This window comes from Halichoeres trimaculatus, unplaced genomic scaffold (assembly GCF_033239565.1).
Source record: "Halichoeres trimaculatus isolate MK-OKI-2021-1 unplaced genomic scaffold, fHalTri1.1 fHalTri1_scaffold_7, whole genome shotgun sequence".
NCBI classification, from domain to species: Eukaryota; Metazoa; Chordata; class Actinopteri; order Labriformes; family Labridae; genus Halichoeres; species Halichoeres trimaculatus.
In genome coordinates, this window is record NW_027437185.1 from 8,246,460 (window position 1) to 8,262,753 (window position 16,294).

The window sequence follows — 16,294 nt, forward strand, 5'->3', positions numbered from 1 at the left end:
CTAAATTTGAAATACTCAGTTTGTACTATTGAATTAACCCTTAACCGTCCCCCAAAATACCAAAAACACCTGTAAAATTAAATTAGGCGTGTTGGTTTTGGAATTTAATGGAGATCATACGGAAAACAACGCACTAAGGTAAGGTGCTTATCAGTAGGCCACAGTTACGTAATGTAAAGGTTTGAAATGTGACAAGTAAATGTAGTACCAGGCTACATGTAGCGCCCTGGTACACCCACATATCTGTAGACCAATGTGACGACAAGCAAACTGTCAGTTTGTGCAGTAGTTTAGTAGCCGTCAATTCAGCACTGCTGGCAGTCCAGTGTTCTGAGACGTGTCCATAATGTGTAATGTTAGTGAATCCTGGTTATGTCTAGACCACTGCAGAGTAACTGCTACATGGGGGTTGGGATAAACATTTTCACAAACAATTTTGCCCCTGTGTTAGCCTTTAGCTAGTGTTTTAGCCTTTAGACTGTCCTCTATCCCTCTCACGTTAAGCTTTCTTCTGCTCTTCTGTCCTTTTTCTGTCTGACAGTTAGGCTCCTAGACTACAAAATTAATCACAGAAATTGTTTTCAGCAGAGAAAAACACAGATCTCTGTGTTTAATCTCTTTTCTCTACAAAACTGTGTCAGCGGACGTGGTGTTGTCATGGAGACCTAGACATGCCGAAAATCAATCCGGTCCTGCTCGACCTGCTCGTGAAACTAGGAAGTAGCATTTTGAAATAACCTGTATCATGTAATATTGCTGCTGATAATCTCATTTTGAAGTGTGGATTACGATCAGGCATATATCTAAGAAGGGAGACTTTTTTGAGATCATTTTCAACTCCAAACAGCCCCTTTAAGACACTGAGTTTAAATTGCCTTGAAATTGTATTTTACGTTTTGAAACTGAATTAATTAACTTTTGATTGTATTTTAACCTTTTTAAACATTCAAGAGATGATACTCCTTAAATGTAAAGATTCAATATTCAAATTCACAGAACTACTCACATCAGTCATGTTCAGTTGAGGAACAAAGCTACCATCTGTAAATGACTTTTTGCTTTGTGAAAACTGAAGGTGAACACTTTTTTTTTTTTTTTTGGGACATAGAGAGCTGAATGATCAAAGGAGTAAAAATACATTTTCAAAGAAAATAAATTCAGTTTCAAAATGTTAAATTCATCTTCATTTAAAAATCTTAAAACTTAGACTGGCAATATGATCATGGATGCTACAGTTGTAAACTGACATCTGTCTCTGCTTGAGTCATCCTCAATACCACTACCTGAACTGTCTGACTCGAGTGATATCTGCTTTGTTTGCTCTATGTTTCACTCATATTCTGTACAATGTACAACTATACCACTTTGGCAAACTACGTCATGAACCAAATTTTTTGAGATTGGACTTCCAAAAAGAAGAGAAAACTCATCAGATGATTTCAGAGCAAAAGTTAACAGAAAGAAAGTGGAGGATGATGATGTTTGTCGCTCAAATAAAGAAAAGTAAAAGTCATGTTTCCGCACTAACAGTAAATTAAAATACAGACACCTGAATAAGTTTACTTTATTACTGGAATCCAAAGGAAACAAATTTATAAGGTTTATCATTCAGTGCTCTATGGCCCTCCACCCACAGCCATTCCCCCTCTCAAGAAAGGCCTTTGGACGGCAGTAGCTTAGTCTTTAAAGGACTGGTAAGCTTCTGTTTTAAGAATAAGTGGTTATCACTTATGGATAAGTGCATATATATTTGGCTGGTAGCTTACATAGTGGCAGCACAATTCCTGGAAACTGCCATGGTGCTCAAGATCGAGGCTTCAAAATCCCTCGATTGCTCAGGGATGAAAGTGCTACATAAATAAAGGTTATTATTTTATTAGGCATTATTCTTATAGGACCATACGATCAAAGGAATACATTTGAAGTGTTGGGATGCAGTGATTCAGTAAGGGAAGGAAGATATCAGATTACTATGTGAAATGGTAAGTGCTGTGAAATAGATTCCATCTGAACTCTGGGTTAAAGCTAAAGCCTTTATGCAAAGCATGCATATACCCTCAACAGCTGGAGCTTCATCAAAGGGGCCAAAAGAGACGTGGGCCAAAATCACAATTCCCTTAATCTTGAGCAGAGCATGAGGTTAGGCCGAGGAGATGCCAGTAATTCCACATGAGATCAAAACCTTGTTACTGCAGACGAAAGTCAAAGCCGCACACAATCACACTCTCTGCTCGGCTCTGCTTGAACCCAAGTCAGTGAGTCACACATTACATCTGAAGGAAAATGAGCAACAGAAAAACACTGCCTTTAGCCTCTCTTTGACACAAAATGGTAAATTGGGCAGATCAGAGTGTGTGGAATCAAAATCAGTGCGCATTATGTTGCAGAGTCGTGCTGGGAGTCTTAGATTTGCAGCCCGGCTACTGCTGTTAGATTTGATTGCAGAGGGTTTTTTTTTTTATTGTATCTGGCATGGATTTCATCACAACCTTCACCGTTTCTGGCTTCTTTTGTCTCTGAAGCTTTTAAAGCATCAAGGCAGTTTGCCATTGTCCCGTGCTCTCTGTGACTCCATTTCTTTCTTTCTTTTTCTGTGAGCACACACAACCTCAAAGATGAAATTGAAATCGAAAACAATGTACAAAAAAATTGAAGGGTAGGAGTCAATCAGGGCAGACACAAAAGGATTTCTTAAAATGGTGATTAATTGAAGGATTTCCACAGCTAGCCATGATTAGTCACAATTTTGGGCATAAATTGAAAATCAACTGGTGGAGTCCTTGCACAAGGAAATTTGAAGCCAGTCTGTAGAAAACAGTAGCTAGTCACTAATGCGCATACCTAGCAGCTACCAGGATGTTTGTTTAGTAGTGCAATGGCAACAAGCAAAACTCCTGTAAGCTTGTTTATAGGTAGGGGATCCACAACTAAGTGGAAGCAGTGTGAAAAACGAGAAGAGGGGAGGTGTCTAGGGTCAAGTATTATGGTATTTACGTGTGTATGATGGTTTTGTCGTTGAGTCCAAACAGTTCTGGGGCCTGTACTATGAAGCAGCATTAACACAGCTGGGATCCCTCTGTTTTACTTGGGCAGACTTACGCCTGAAATACACCAGATACGGTGATACGGCAGTGCGACTCCGTTGCGCTGTGTCTTGGCTGTGTTTGTCAACTCACGCCAGCTGCATGTACAAGCTACATGACTGATAGACAGCTGGAGTCACAGACCCAGAAGTTCACATGTTTCCCAGTCCTCTGATAAGTCTCTCTTCATTCATGTTGGGCTGTAAAACCTCAAACCTGTTGACTCCTGGTCTGGCTCCACTCATTATGGCAGTTTCTCCTTTTGGCCAAGCAAAATATGAACTGATTTTCATCCAGTCTGTTTTGTTTTGAAAGTCACTGGGTGTTTATTGGGTAGTTTCCTGCCATGACTTCCTGTTCCATTTGATCTTCCCTATGTTGAATTTATGCGTCACAGCTCCATTATTTTAAAAATAAAATGGCTGCGTATTACCTACAACACAATGAACCAACCATGCAGAGGTACTACAACAGAACGGTTCCAGTGTGAGTTGACACATTGATTTAGCGTAACTTTGAAGGTGAATATCAAGTCTGTAAGTGAATCCACTCTTGATCAGTTCGCGCTCAAATTCAATGGGCTGTGTTTGCAGCGTCTGACCAATCACAAACATGTACGAAAGGGAGAAACTCTGCAAAGCAGCCTACATTACCCCAGAAAAGTTTGATTTCATTTTCCACCGGTTATTTGGGTCCCCTGTCCCTGGCCACTTCCACCAACTCCTCTGGAGGGGTACCGAGGCGTTCACAGGCCAGTCGAGATATAATCTCTCTACCCTGTCCTGGGTCTACCCCAGGGTCTCCTCCGAGTTGGGAATGCCTGAAACACCTCCCAAGGTAGGTGTCCAGGAGGCATCCTCACCAGATGCCCGAACCACCTCATCTGGCTCCTCTTGACATGGAGGAATAGAGGCTCTACCCAGAACCTCTCTCAGCTGTTAGGGCTCCTAATTCTATCTCTAAGGCTGAGCCCAGACACCCTGCAGAGAAAACTAATTTTAGCCGCTTGTATCCACAGTCTTGTTCTTTCGGTCACTACCCAAAGCTTGTGGCCATAGGTAAGGGTTGGAACGTAGATTGACTGGTAAATTGAGAGCTTTGCCTTCTGGCTCAGAAGTTATTCATCAGAAATAAGGATAATTCAAATACATTCTCCAGACCAAAAAGCGTTTGTTGACCTCAATGTTAACCCACCTGCAAGCTGTAGCCGCCCACCAAGCCATCGATGTTCAGTTTGTTGCTTGTCGTCATATGTTGTAAACTGTCAATGGTGGCCAGCCTTTGGTGAAAGGGAGGAGAGCTCAATGCAGAGATAGGGACTCGAGTTTTCGACTCTCACTGGAGTTGCACTTAAGTTGTGCACGCAGAGACTTTAGACTTAACTTGGACTTGTGCTCAAAAGACTTTGGACTCGACTCTGACTCATGTTTTGAGACTTGCGAACAATCATTGTGTTTTCTTTCTTGGCATATTAAGATTGAAGAAGCTCTGAGCTTAATGTGGTTCCTTCTTTTTTTTCATGGTAACTGTGGTAACTACTATATGCTTTGGGTATGCACCTCACAGCATCATGTAGTATCACTTGATTAAGGCAATGGCGACAGACCTGCAGCTGCTGCTGTACCATTTGTCACTAAATTTGGTTATCAAAACTTTAAACAGGCACCAACAAAAAGAGAGCTGACTGCAAAGTCTACACGACACAGATCAAATATGCTGGATCCACCACATTTAACCACTGAGCCTGCACAATATGGGGCAAGATGTACTGTAACTATGTTCATGTTGGAAGAATACAGTTTCTTTGAAAGGAAAGCATTCATTGTGTTTTTTCTTTCTATTGGATGCAAGATGAAGAAATGAAAATTGATCAACCAGTGGCCTGTTAAAAATCATTTTATAATTGATCAGTGCTGATACTGTATGCTAATAGACAGAAGTGATAATAATGCAGTGAATGCTTTAAATGCTTTCTGTAGATATAGCTGTGCAGTATTCTTAGTAGACCAGACCACAGCAGACGACAAAAACTCACAAGACTTATTTTTCTCAATATTTGAGACTTGACTTTGACTCTTGACCTGAGACCTGACTTGGACTTGTGACCAGAGACTTGGGACTTGACTTGGACCCGCAAAAAATGACATGTGAACATCTCTGGCTCAATGCCTGGCCAAGAAGTGATACTTCAGCCTCGATGTTCTGGTGGTAAATCAATCCACATGGAAAATAAACTTAAATATCTTCTATCTGGCAGAGCTCTGGCACAAAACTTGACACCCAAAGGACTTTTTTTTCCAAGTAATATGTTCTAATCCATGTCCATTAGAGGAAGCTTGTTTGTACTTGCCACCCTAAACATTATGACTGTATCACTTCCTGACTTCCTATAAGACAGGCTGAAGGTCATATCACAGAATGTGCTTGTGTTAATCAAAGTTAATGGTTCTAAAGTCAAAAGCTAACATGCTATCCACTTAGCCTTGACAGTCCTATCACGCTTTTTAAAACTCCTCTATAAAGAGGGAGAATCTCTGCTCGTCTTTGTCAAAAGTGAACACCGAGCAAACCACTCAGGCTTTACATGCAGTGATGGTTTTAAATGGTGACCTACTTTATTTTAAATATGCATCTCTCAACTCTCTTCAGTGAAAATGAGGCTAATGACAGTTTAACTCCTGTAACCCTTTGACTTTCAATCATCTTTGTTTTCTCGAGGTAATGAATGTGAGGCCTGTAATCAGTGTTAACTTGTTTTTCTATGGACCCTTTCCTCTGTAGAAGGAGATATGCTGCATTTCTAATCAATATCTAGAGCTGCAGAATTTTTGTTTTGCTTGCAGGGAGTGAGCTGATGCTATGAAAAGATTGGCAGGCGCTAGGCTTGACCAGAACCCTGACCCCCCCCATGGATATGAGTGAAACAATCTGGGAAATAAAGGAAATAAGGAACTAAGAGTAGTCAGCAGGCCGAGCCATTCACCTTGTTATCCCAGTGGACTGCTTGGCCGAGTGCCAAACCGAAACACTGAGGGCCAACACTGAGGAAATGAGTTTCACCCGAGTATCACACCACCAAACAGATTGTGCTTTTTAAAGCTTTTATTTTGTGGGGAATGTTTGCTGAGCATGCGATGCCCTTCACGATTACACCTGAGATTTGCCCAGTCCAACCATTTCAAAGAGCTGAAGTCCAGTGATTAGCAGAGCAGATTAGGTCATTTTTATTATAAGGATTAGTTTCATGATGAGGCAAACACACGGTGTTTTTAATGATGGGGTGTGTAGAGGTTCTGAAGTAACCAGCTGATTTTATCACCTTAAAACCTATACACATCCACCAGTTATCCCCTGACAAATAACCATCTCAAACCCACAGACTTCATCAACCCACTCCCCTGTCTGCTCGCTGTGCTCTGCAGTGCTGGCTGTGTGGCAGCATGCTGCCTGCCCTCTCTGACTTGTCTCTATTAAATGGATGGTGCTTTTGGCAGGCGAGCCTGTGTGGCTTGTTTGCCCTGGGTATAAATGATGTCTGGTCTCTCCAGCAGGTTACAGACTCTGCAGAATGCTCATTACAGGGGAAAATCCACCCAGCACCACAGCCATTGTCTTTTTCTATGTTTGAATGATCCGTAAAGAGAAGGATGATCTTTAAACAGCAGCCTCTGAAGCCATACATTGTTAGAGATCAGAGACAGACAGCCTCACCATGAGGTTGGAGTCAAATGTACCAGAAAAAAATCAATGTGAACACAGGGATGTCACTGACCTGTATATAATTACCCAACACCCCAAACATTTTACTTCTTTTCACAAAAAAATTTAACTTGTGTCTTTACAGGAAGAAAGGAGCTTATACTAAAGACTGCTGCAACAAACACTTTGCAACAACAGGTTATGGCCTCACTGGTAAGCAGCTTATTTAAGTCTTTAGAAAGCACAAGACCTTGCATGTTCATGTCATCATTGAACAATTAACAGTACATTTATTTTGGGGAGCACTACATGCTCAGGGTATCCTCCCCAAGAAACTGTGGAGCATTCTGAACAACTGATAAAGAAAGAGGACAGTGAAAATGTCTCTTTGATAATGTCTGGAAATAGAGTGACGTATGCCTTCATACCACAGGCTTCATGATATAAGGACGTGGACTTCATGACCCGGCCCATTTGTACTGATACAGATTTATGAAGCCCATTAGGCCACATCGTAAATGCTGAAGTTAGGGTTGCCAAAACAGCCACAACAGTAACAAATTAACATGTACGCTTTCTTGCGTTTTTTAGTGTTACAAATCGAGGGAATAACCAAAAGTACTTGTTAGACAATGCGTCTGTTGTTGTGATGCATGAGCTCTATCAGTTTGTGGAAAGCTGCTTAAAAAAAACAACAACAACAACAAAAACAAACAAAAAAAACAGGCTGTAAAGAATACAAACTTGAAAATTATCATTTCAAGGTACATTTGGAAGAGATATAAAATAAAAACTGTGCAATCAATATGAGATTATTCGCCAGTTAATTATGAACGATCATAGGACTGATTGTGATTAAATATTTGAATGGATTGACAGCCCCTGCTGAATTACTTCAAGCTTTCTTTGAGTTGGGATAGGGTAAAAGGTGGGTCCATATGTGGTTTACGCCAACTCAAAGTGGAACCTTAAAAAAGATGCAGTCTTGAGCTTTGCTTGACATCATATTTTAACACCAGAGGTTTCTAATTGCCCAGTTCTGGTCAAAACATGCATCTTGAAACATGGACGAATGCTGGACAGACATGATAATGCATGCAACTTGTTACTGATGAATTGTTTTCTTAGCAAAGTTATAACCTAGTATAATGAGGAAGCTACCCTGCAAAGTTTTGAATTGTTTAAATTGCTGTTCTTGAGTTTGCATACTCTGTCTTGAGTCAAAGTCACTGATAAAGATGATAGATGTTGATGCTGGTAACAGTTTTACTAACTACTTGCAAGAATGGGATAGAAACACGGACCTCAGGGGAAACTTGTAAGTTTTGCACAGGGTAGTTACCGATCATGACATGGTACAGCCTTTTTATTTTCTTCACTGATCGTTAAACCCGATCTCTCCCATATCAGTCTCCAGGACTGTGGCAGTATTTGACCAAGCATTCCTATCCTTTGCTCATTTCTGTAAAACTCATGCAGCCATAGACATATATCACTCAGTTCTTCCCCAAGAATGCACCCTCTGACTGAGAAATTCAATTTACAGTTTCCAACAAAAGATTACTAAGATAAGATGAGATGAGATAACTCTTCATTTGTGCCACAAGGGAATCATTTACAGAATGACAGCGGCAAATATACAGGTGTAAAGCACAAACTAAATCACAAAAAGAATTTATTGAAACTGAGTGAAATAGGTGTAACCTAGACAACATGCAGAACAATTCGCTGACAAGAAATGCATACAAAGTCAATAAACAAATATAGAATGATCACTGATTAATAATACAAGAAAGGCAAAAGCTATATATTATATAATACGTTTTTGAAGAGGAATTGCACGTTGTGATAATTGCACTATATATATATATATATATATATATATATATATATATATATATATATATATATATATATGTATATTAGGGCTGGGCAACGATTAAAACTTTTAATTGTAATTAATCGCATGATTTCCCTGATTAATCATAATTAATCACATTGTGAAAGTGCGATAACATCTGTCATGCAAACTCTAAATCAGCACTTGTTATACAGTTATAGTTTAATCATTTATTTAGTGCAAATCAAATTTACAAAATGTAAATACAAAATTAAAGCTTATTGCCACTGTCAGGGCATTAAAGTGATCCTCCGGGGTGGAACAAGTTGGGTCCTATCTCAAGGTTTAGGGCAGAAATTACCGCTACAGCAGTGATTTTGTGCAGCAGAAGCCCAGGGCGCTCCCTCCCTGCTCCTCCAACGGTTTCCTCTGCACTCAGATAGGGCCATATTTTACTCGACCAAAAACACAAATAAATGGACTCCCACCAAAAAACTCTATCAGTCTGCATTCAAGCTTTATTTAGAGAATTTTCACCGCGTTACTTTCACACAAAAACACCGCTAAATAAGGCTCTAGTTCTCATCGTGTGTCTTCGTCCTGGCACACTACCTGCATTTGTTTATGTGCGGCACGCCGCGTGCGGACTGATACACTAAGCGGCGAGTGCCTTTAAGTTCCGTGGTGTTGCCCCTCTTCTCCATGCTTGTTTTGGTTACTCATCGTGTTTTTCCGCCAATTTCACTTCCGGTTCCACCGCGGTCGGCAACAGACATTTACAAAAAAAAAGCATGTGCACTAATACATATATATATATATATATATATATATATATATATATATATATATATATATATATATATATATATATATATATATATATATATATATATATATATATATATATATATGTACGAAATGTGCCAGAAAAAATCAATGTGAATACAGGAATGTTCTGTGTTTTTTTTTGTTTTTGTTTTTTGTTTTTTTCCAAATAGACTGAACTGTTCACTTTACTGAAAAACAAAACCTTGAAGCAACAGTTGTAGGAACCCAAAGCAAGATGAGCTGATAAGTGTGTTTGTTAAAATGTGGGATGTAATCCTCAAGATGATTTCCCCATCCCATCCAGGTATGACTGAATCAAAGTATGAGTGTGTGGTAAGATTAACACAGCCTAACATAGGATCTCAATCATCCTTAGACTCTGGCTGTAGAGGACTCCAAAGCCCTGGTCTCTGCTGAAATTACACCAGTCAGCTCAACAAAGTGACTTTATGTGCTCTTGGCTGCAGCTGGGCATCAATATTTTGACATCAACATTTTGGGCCTACCTGCTGAGAAAATTTCCCACTCTCTATAATAATTCTGCTAATTACCAAAAGCATTTCTCTTGATCTCCACCTCCAAGCTACAGTCTCACGAATGACTGCTTCTTTATGTGTTACAAAACTATGAAGGAGAGGATCAAATTAAATTCTGCTGGGATATTTCCTCTGAAATTAGCACATGAAAACCAAGAATCTTTCCAGAAGTGGAGCCAGTGAAATGTGAGCTGAGCTCTGCTGTGGCTTTGTCGTGGAAACAATGAAAGGCTTTGAGCTCAGACTCAGACTCAGACTTGGTCCTCTGTGCCTGCTTGAGTCTGGAACAGAAGAAACTGTGCTATTGTCAGTGAAGAAGTGACGCTAACCTGCCATGTTTTTTCTTGTTGAGGTTTCAAACCATGACTGTTTAATCACCGAGGGAGGAAAGCGGGTTTCGAAATACACTGTACTTAATTCATCTCAATGTTTCATTATTTCAGAGCTGAAAGATCTCAGACTAGAAGGCTTTTTTTTGTTGCTGAATGAGTCTTTTGAGTTTTTTTTAAATTTCCTTTGTCTTTTAATGAATGCCCAGCTCTCACTCCTGTCCCACTGATCTACCTGACGCTCTCTAAATGAATGGAAAGCTACTCCAGCTAATTTACTGTTCCTGGTCATAAAAATGGTTCCTCTTTGGCCGGCACAGGGAGCGTGAAGAGGTTTGAGGGGGAGGGCAGAGAGGCTTTCAAATGTTGGGACACTGAACAGATGCAACCTGAGTGATATAACGCTGAAATATTGGCTTGGGGGGCGCTAATATAAATACGAGACGTGGCTGGCAAGGTTAATATGATTGCTTAAATATTGGCAAGGTTGGCTCATCTGAATGGCGCTAAAATACGAGCGCTGAAAAATGGCCACAGCTTTGGCCGGAGCGACAGCGGCTATTCCAGGAAACACTCGAGCCAGGCTCTGTCTTTTTTCTGCCAGCTGTCCTTTTTCCTCTCTGAGGTTATTCCTGAGCATTTTATTTTCCCATCACTCACCCCGGGTTGATGGATGGACGGACAGTGGAGGAGACAGCTGGATCAGAGGGAGATGTGACAGAGGCAGACAGTCAGGGAGACAAAGTCGAAGCTTGAAATTCTCTTTATTTGTTACAGCGCTGCTTCATTTTTAACAGCAGAGTCTGACATATGTTCAAGTTCAAGCTTTTATTTTAATTCAGAAACACAACAGAAGAAAAATGTGGATTCATGCACACAGAGAAAGCTGTGTGGTCCGAATAAACATGTTGGATCAGGCCCATCACAAGCATTACTGTTCCTCTCACCTCCTCCCCTCTCCTCTCCTCTTCTCCTCTTGTCCTTTTTCCCTCCCCCTGCTCTCCTCTGTCTGCTGCTCTGTCAACACAGACTAACTCAGCCAGCCGCCATCATCTCCTCACATCTCCTGGGTCCATTTAGCAGCCAAGAGCCACAAACACTCGTCTGAATCCTAATTAGGGCCCACTCTGGTTGGAGGGTGGCATTTTTAACAACATGATGTGAGACATCAAAACACTCTGAAGCAGAGCGAAGGACGTCCTCGTCATCCTCTGATTCCTCACCGATTCCCAAAACACTCTTTAAGTTCTCTTAGTGAACAGAGCAGCTTCAGCTCGCTGCCTTCGTATGTAACAACCAAACCACGCTGATGTTTATGACTATGGTTCATTTACAGAGACAGTCAGAAGAACAGGATAAATCCTCTGCTGAACCAGAGTTATTATGTTCTATGTACCTGAATACTGAACGGTCAGGACCTTTTTCACCCTGAACACTTTTCTTATGTTCACATAAGCTGCTCAGGGAAGTGCAGCTGCTGTGCTAAAGGTTACTGTAAAGTGAAAGAGGTGAGATTGGAATAAAAGAAGAATTGGATGAAGACCATAGCAGCAAATAAGTATAACACAACAATAAGCTACAGAAAAGTAAAAGAATCACTTCATGGAGCAACATGAATCCTCTGCTGAAAACAGGTTCAAACCAAATATTTATAGTAAAGAAAATTTACCTTTTTGTCTTTTTTTTAAAATCATCCTTTCATCTAAAGTTGACTCAAAGGCTGTTGACTATGGTATAACTGGGTAGGCTGACTGCTAAAAACATGGTCTAACAGCAGGTGTCTTGTTGTGTTCAATCCTGAGTCCTCAGTCAAATCTAAGTCAAGTCTGGCTTACTAAAAGAGTCCTGGAGTCCCTGTTACCTGAGTCTAGATCATACTCCTCATGATTTATGGTTAGTAGGTGGTTATGGGTTAAAGAACACAGGTAGGGATGCTGAGCAGAGGGGGTCTTGTCATACCCTGAAGAGGGGTCTAGGATTGATGATGTTTTGTCATAGGTACCAAAAATGTTTGAAAAATGCAAAATGAACCAAGAACCTGACTGTTTTACTTAAAAAAAAATAAATAAATAATAAAAAAAAAAAGTATAAAGTGCTTCCTTTTATGCTTTAATGCCCCTCTGGTTTCCTCTGTTGTAGCTTTATCAAGTAATTTTTGTCTCTCATTGGTATTTTAGAAAAACCCTAAAATCAGTCTCTGTCTGAAACACATGGTTTTAGCTACTGTCTCTTTAAGGCTCCCTGCTCCACAAACCCCATCCCTCTGATTGGCCAGTGCCTCTGAAGGCATGCCAAGTCAAACCTTGGTGTTTGAGGCCCGTTCCTTCAATGTATCATGAACCTGTTAAGAGGTCCTTCTGTGATGGCCACATCATTTCAGAAAGTCTAATGAAGATTTTATGCTTTTTTAAGAGCAGGCAAATATGGGAAAGCCTGATACCCCCTCTTTAAATCTCAGCTACTGTTAACTGTTCTGTCTGGGTAAAGTTCTCTCCCTAAGAAAACTGTTCCTGTCCTGTCCTTTTTTTTTTTTCTACCTTTTTTTTTTCAGACATCCTGATTTTGCTTTATTCCATTAGAAACATGGTCCTGCATTAGTTATCTGGCTTTCCTAACTGCAGTCTGGTTGATCCTGAGGGCAGTCTGAACTATTTTAGGCACAGAATAAAATAATAGTGAGAGGGCTTCAGAGAGAGATCCAACATTTTTATTCAGTTGAAGAGTTCAGATTTTTGGCCTTTTGTTAATTTGCTCATTTACTCCACTGATGACAGGTATGACTTAAGGAAAGTTACATTTTAACTTCGGACTTATCAGGACTCCTCACAGTGTTTGGACTCATGTTGGAGGATTGTGTTGGTGGATTGGTTTTGGGGCTCACCTGAGCTGGGTTAACGTTTTAGGTAGGGGTGCACGATATTGGATTTTTGCCGATATCCGATATGCCGATATATTAGACCCCTTTTGGCCGATACTGATACCGATACCGATAAACACAAGTTTGTTTTCTTCCACTGTAAATAAAGCTAAGTCAATCCTGTACTGGAATTCACATGTTACTCCTATTGTGACGGTCTTATTTGTTTAAGAAACACACATAAAACAAGACAAACAACATTTGATTTAACCATAAATAAGAAATGTAGTATTTTTTCAAACTCAAGACATTCAGTATTGAAATACAGAAAAATAATTTCTTTAGATCACATGAACTTTAAATGTACAATGCATTTTTAAACATAACCAAGTTGCATTTGATTATTTTAGAGCTACTGTAACAACCTGGTGACAGACACAGAGCTCTGCAGTGCAAATAAATGAAGTGCTACATTTTATTTAAGGAGCTTATTTTTCAGATGGAAAATAATAATAATCCTAATTGAACAGCACCTTATCGGCTGTGACTATCGGCAAAAATTTTCATATCTGCCGATACCGATAAACGTGTTTTTAAGCTTTTATCAGCCGATACCGATATTGTGCCGATAATATCGTGCATCCCTAGTTTTAGGACATAGGCCCTCCCTATCCAGTAGAGCTGACTACAGTGTGTATCAAACACTGCACTGACTGTTTCACGTTCACCACACCTGGTTTTCTGCACATCTGTCGGCTGTTGACCACACACACAGCCCCGAGCGTTAACAGGAGCCAGCTCAGACTGAGTTTATGACGACCTTACACCACCAGATGATGGGATTGCACCAAAAGTCCGATGGAAGTCTCCTGTTTCATGTCTTACCTTGGAAAATTGTCTTTAAGAGTAAAACTGTCTAAAAAGTTGTTGGAGAAAAAAAAAAAAAAACATCTCCATGACAACGTAACATTTCCATCTTCTGCAGGATGTGTTTGAAGCTGCTCTGAGTCAGAGGAGCTCGTGTTTGGACGTTTTCTCCTTCAAGGTCGAGACCGATGCTCCAAAAAGTAAAGAACAAAACTGCTTTTTCTCCTTCAAATTTCAAGATTATCATACATTTCTCAATGAAACTCAAAAGTGTCAAAACATCGTGGATCAACCCAGATAGAGAGCTTTTTCTTTTTGTGTGTGAGCTGTGTTGTGTTTTCTGCACAAACTGCTGTAGAGAGGTGAAAATGAAAACACGGGTCGGGTGACGAAGGGTTTTAGAAAAAGCGATGGAGACAGATGTGGAGGGAGACAGTGACAGAGCGGGAGTGTCTGAGCCCTCACCCCTGCTCGATGTGCTCAATGCTAACTGCTTGACTTGGTTCTCTGCCAGAGGCTTATTCAGGACCAAGGACAGCTCCCTGGTCTCTGAGCTCTCTGGCTGGAGAGACACATTTAGACCAAGTCTTTCTCTTTCATTGCTCCCGTTTTCCTTCCTCTAAAACTCGCTGCGTCTCATTGGGGAGCCCACATTTAGCTACGCCGTCTTTCTCTGTCAGTCTCTCTTTTCAGTCTCTCTGAGGAATGTCAGATTTATCGTCATCTCGTCCTCTTTCCTTTCTCTTCTCCCTTGGTGTCTCTGAGCTCCATTTCCCCTCGGTTCCCCTCCAGTGAGGACACATTTAGAGTCTGCACCATCAGGGAACACCCTGACTTTTCCCTCCTATTCAATTAAGCTCTGACTGAAACACACACGAGAACACACACATGAAGAAGCACACACTTACACACACAATTACAGCGCTCTGATGTCTGGAGACTGGTGACACGGAGAGATGACCTCAGAGAAATGAAACACACACACGTACATTCACAGAAGAAAGGGTGAATTGGACACACACATGCACACATGAAGTAAAAACACTCAGCAATCACCCGACAGAAACTCCCTGTGGTAATTTTCAGATGTGAGATCTCTGCAGTAATTTTGGACTGACTTCAATTTATCTTTTTTCTCCTTTCAGGGTGATTTTTCCCCCTGCTGGGCCTGAAGTATTTAGTTAAACACACACAGGCTTCACACTTTGTTCCAATCTGTTTCAGCGCTATAGTCATCAAGAGACGGATCTGGCACAAGCCAATTGTCAGGATGAGATTAAAAGACACCAAGCACAAAGGTGCATCACTGCTTTTTTTAATCTTAACAGGAGAGGTTAGAAGATAATAAAACGTGTAAATCATTTTTTAGATACAAAGCAACAAAGCAGCCTGTGTGAGAAGAGACTCAGTTTAATTTGTACTGAACTGATTCATGGTCTCTGAGCTGAAAAAAGACAAGTTACAGGATAAAACACTTTTCAGACTATTTTTTAAGAAGCTCATGCATTCCTTGTTTTTTTTTTTTTTTTTTTTTTTTTTAATCAAATATACATGAATTCAACTCAAAACTAGATGCTGGGATAAGCTCCAGCCTTCTCACTCTGAACGAGCTGAGTGGGGAAAGATGAGGAACGGGCGGATGGATGGATGGATGGATGGATGCATTTCTCATCCCACTTGTTTTTTCTTTCATTGCCTTTACTTTCATGTCTTTAGGTCTGGTTGTATCAGTAACTTTTTTCCTTTCTGATTAGTTTTCCAGTATTTATATCTCATGATATTTTCAGATTTTATCCTTGTCTCTGTTTCTTCTCTGACTCTCACTCCCCTCCATTATGTACGCTGTATTTCATGCCATACTTCTGTTGTTAGCACCTCCTAAAGGAACAGCTCTGGGCCTCTTTTAAACAGGCTTTTGAGCAGATATCGAGTATTTTAGCTAAAGAGAAAAGCAGCCAGAGCTGGCGGTACTTCAGCTCTGTGTGCTTGATTTCTTTCAGAGATGAGTGTCACTTGAGTGTTTCCACAAGGTTATGATTCAGAGTTTAGTTCTTGTTTTTGGTTTATTGTATTCAGTTAACACAGACTGTTTTTTTGTTAATCCTCAGTAGTGTTGGTTTTGTGTGGTTTGCTTTGAGTTGTTACATTTTCTCTCATGTCTGTTTGCTGAAGTCTTATATTTATACTTTTGCCTACAATTCATGATTTTTTTAACTAAGAATTTAAAACTTTTATGCCATCCACATTTGGCAATT

At 40.3% G+C, this 16,294-nt stretch overlaps 1 pseudogene; it reads right to left on the reverse strand.

The window, feature by feature from the left end:
* Positions 1–16,294, reverse strand: part of LOC141793898 (uncharacterized) — a 75,426-nt pseudogene that overhangs the window by 36,937 nt on the left and 22,195 nt on the right.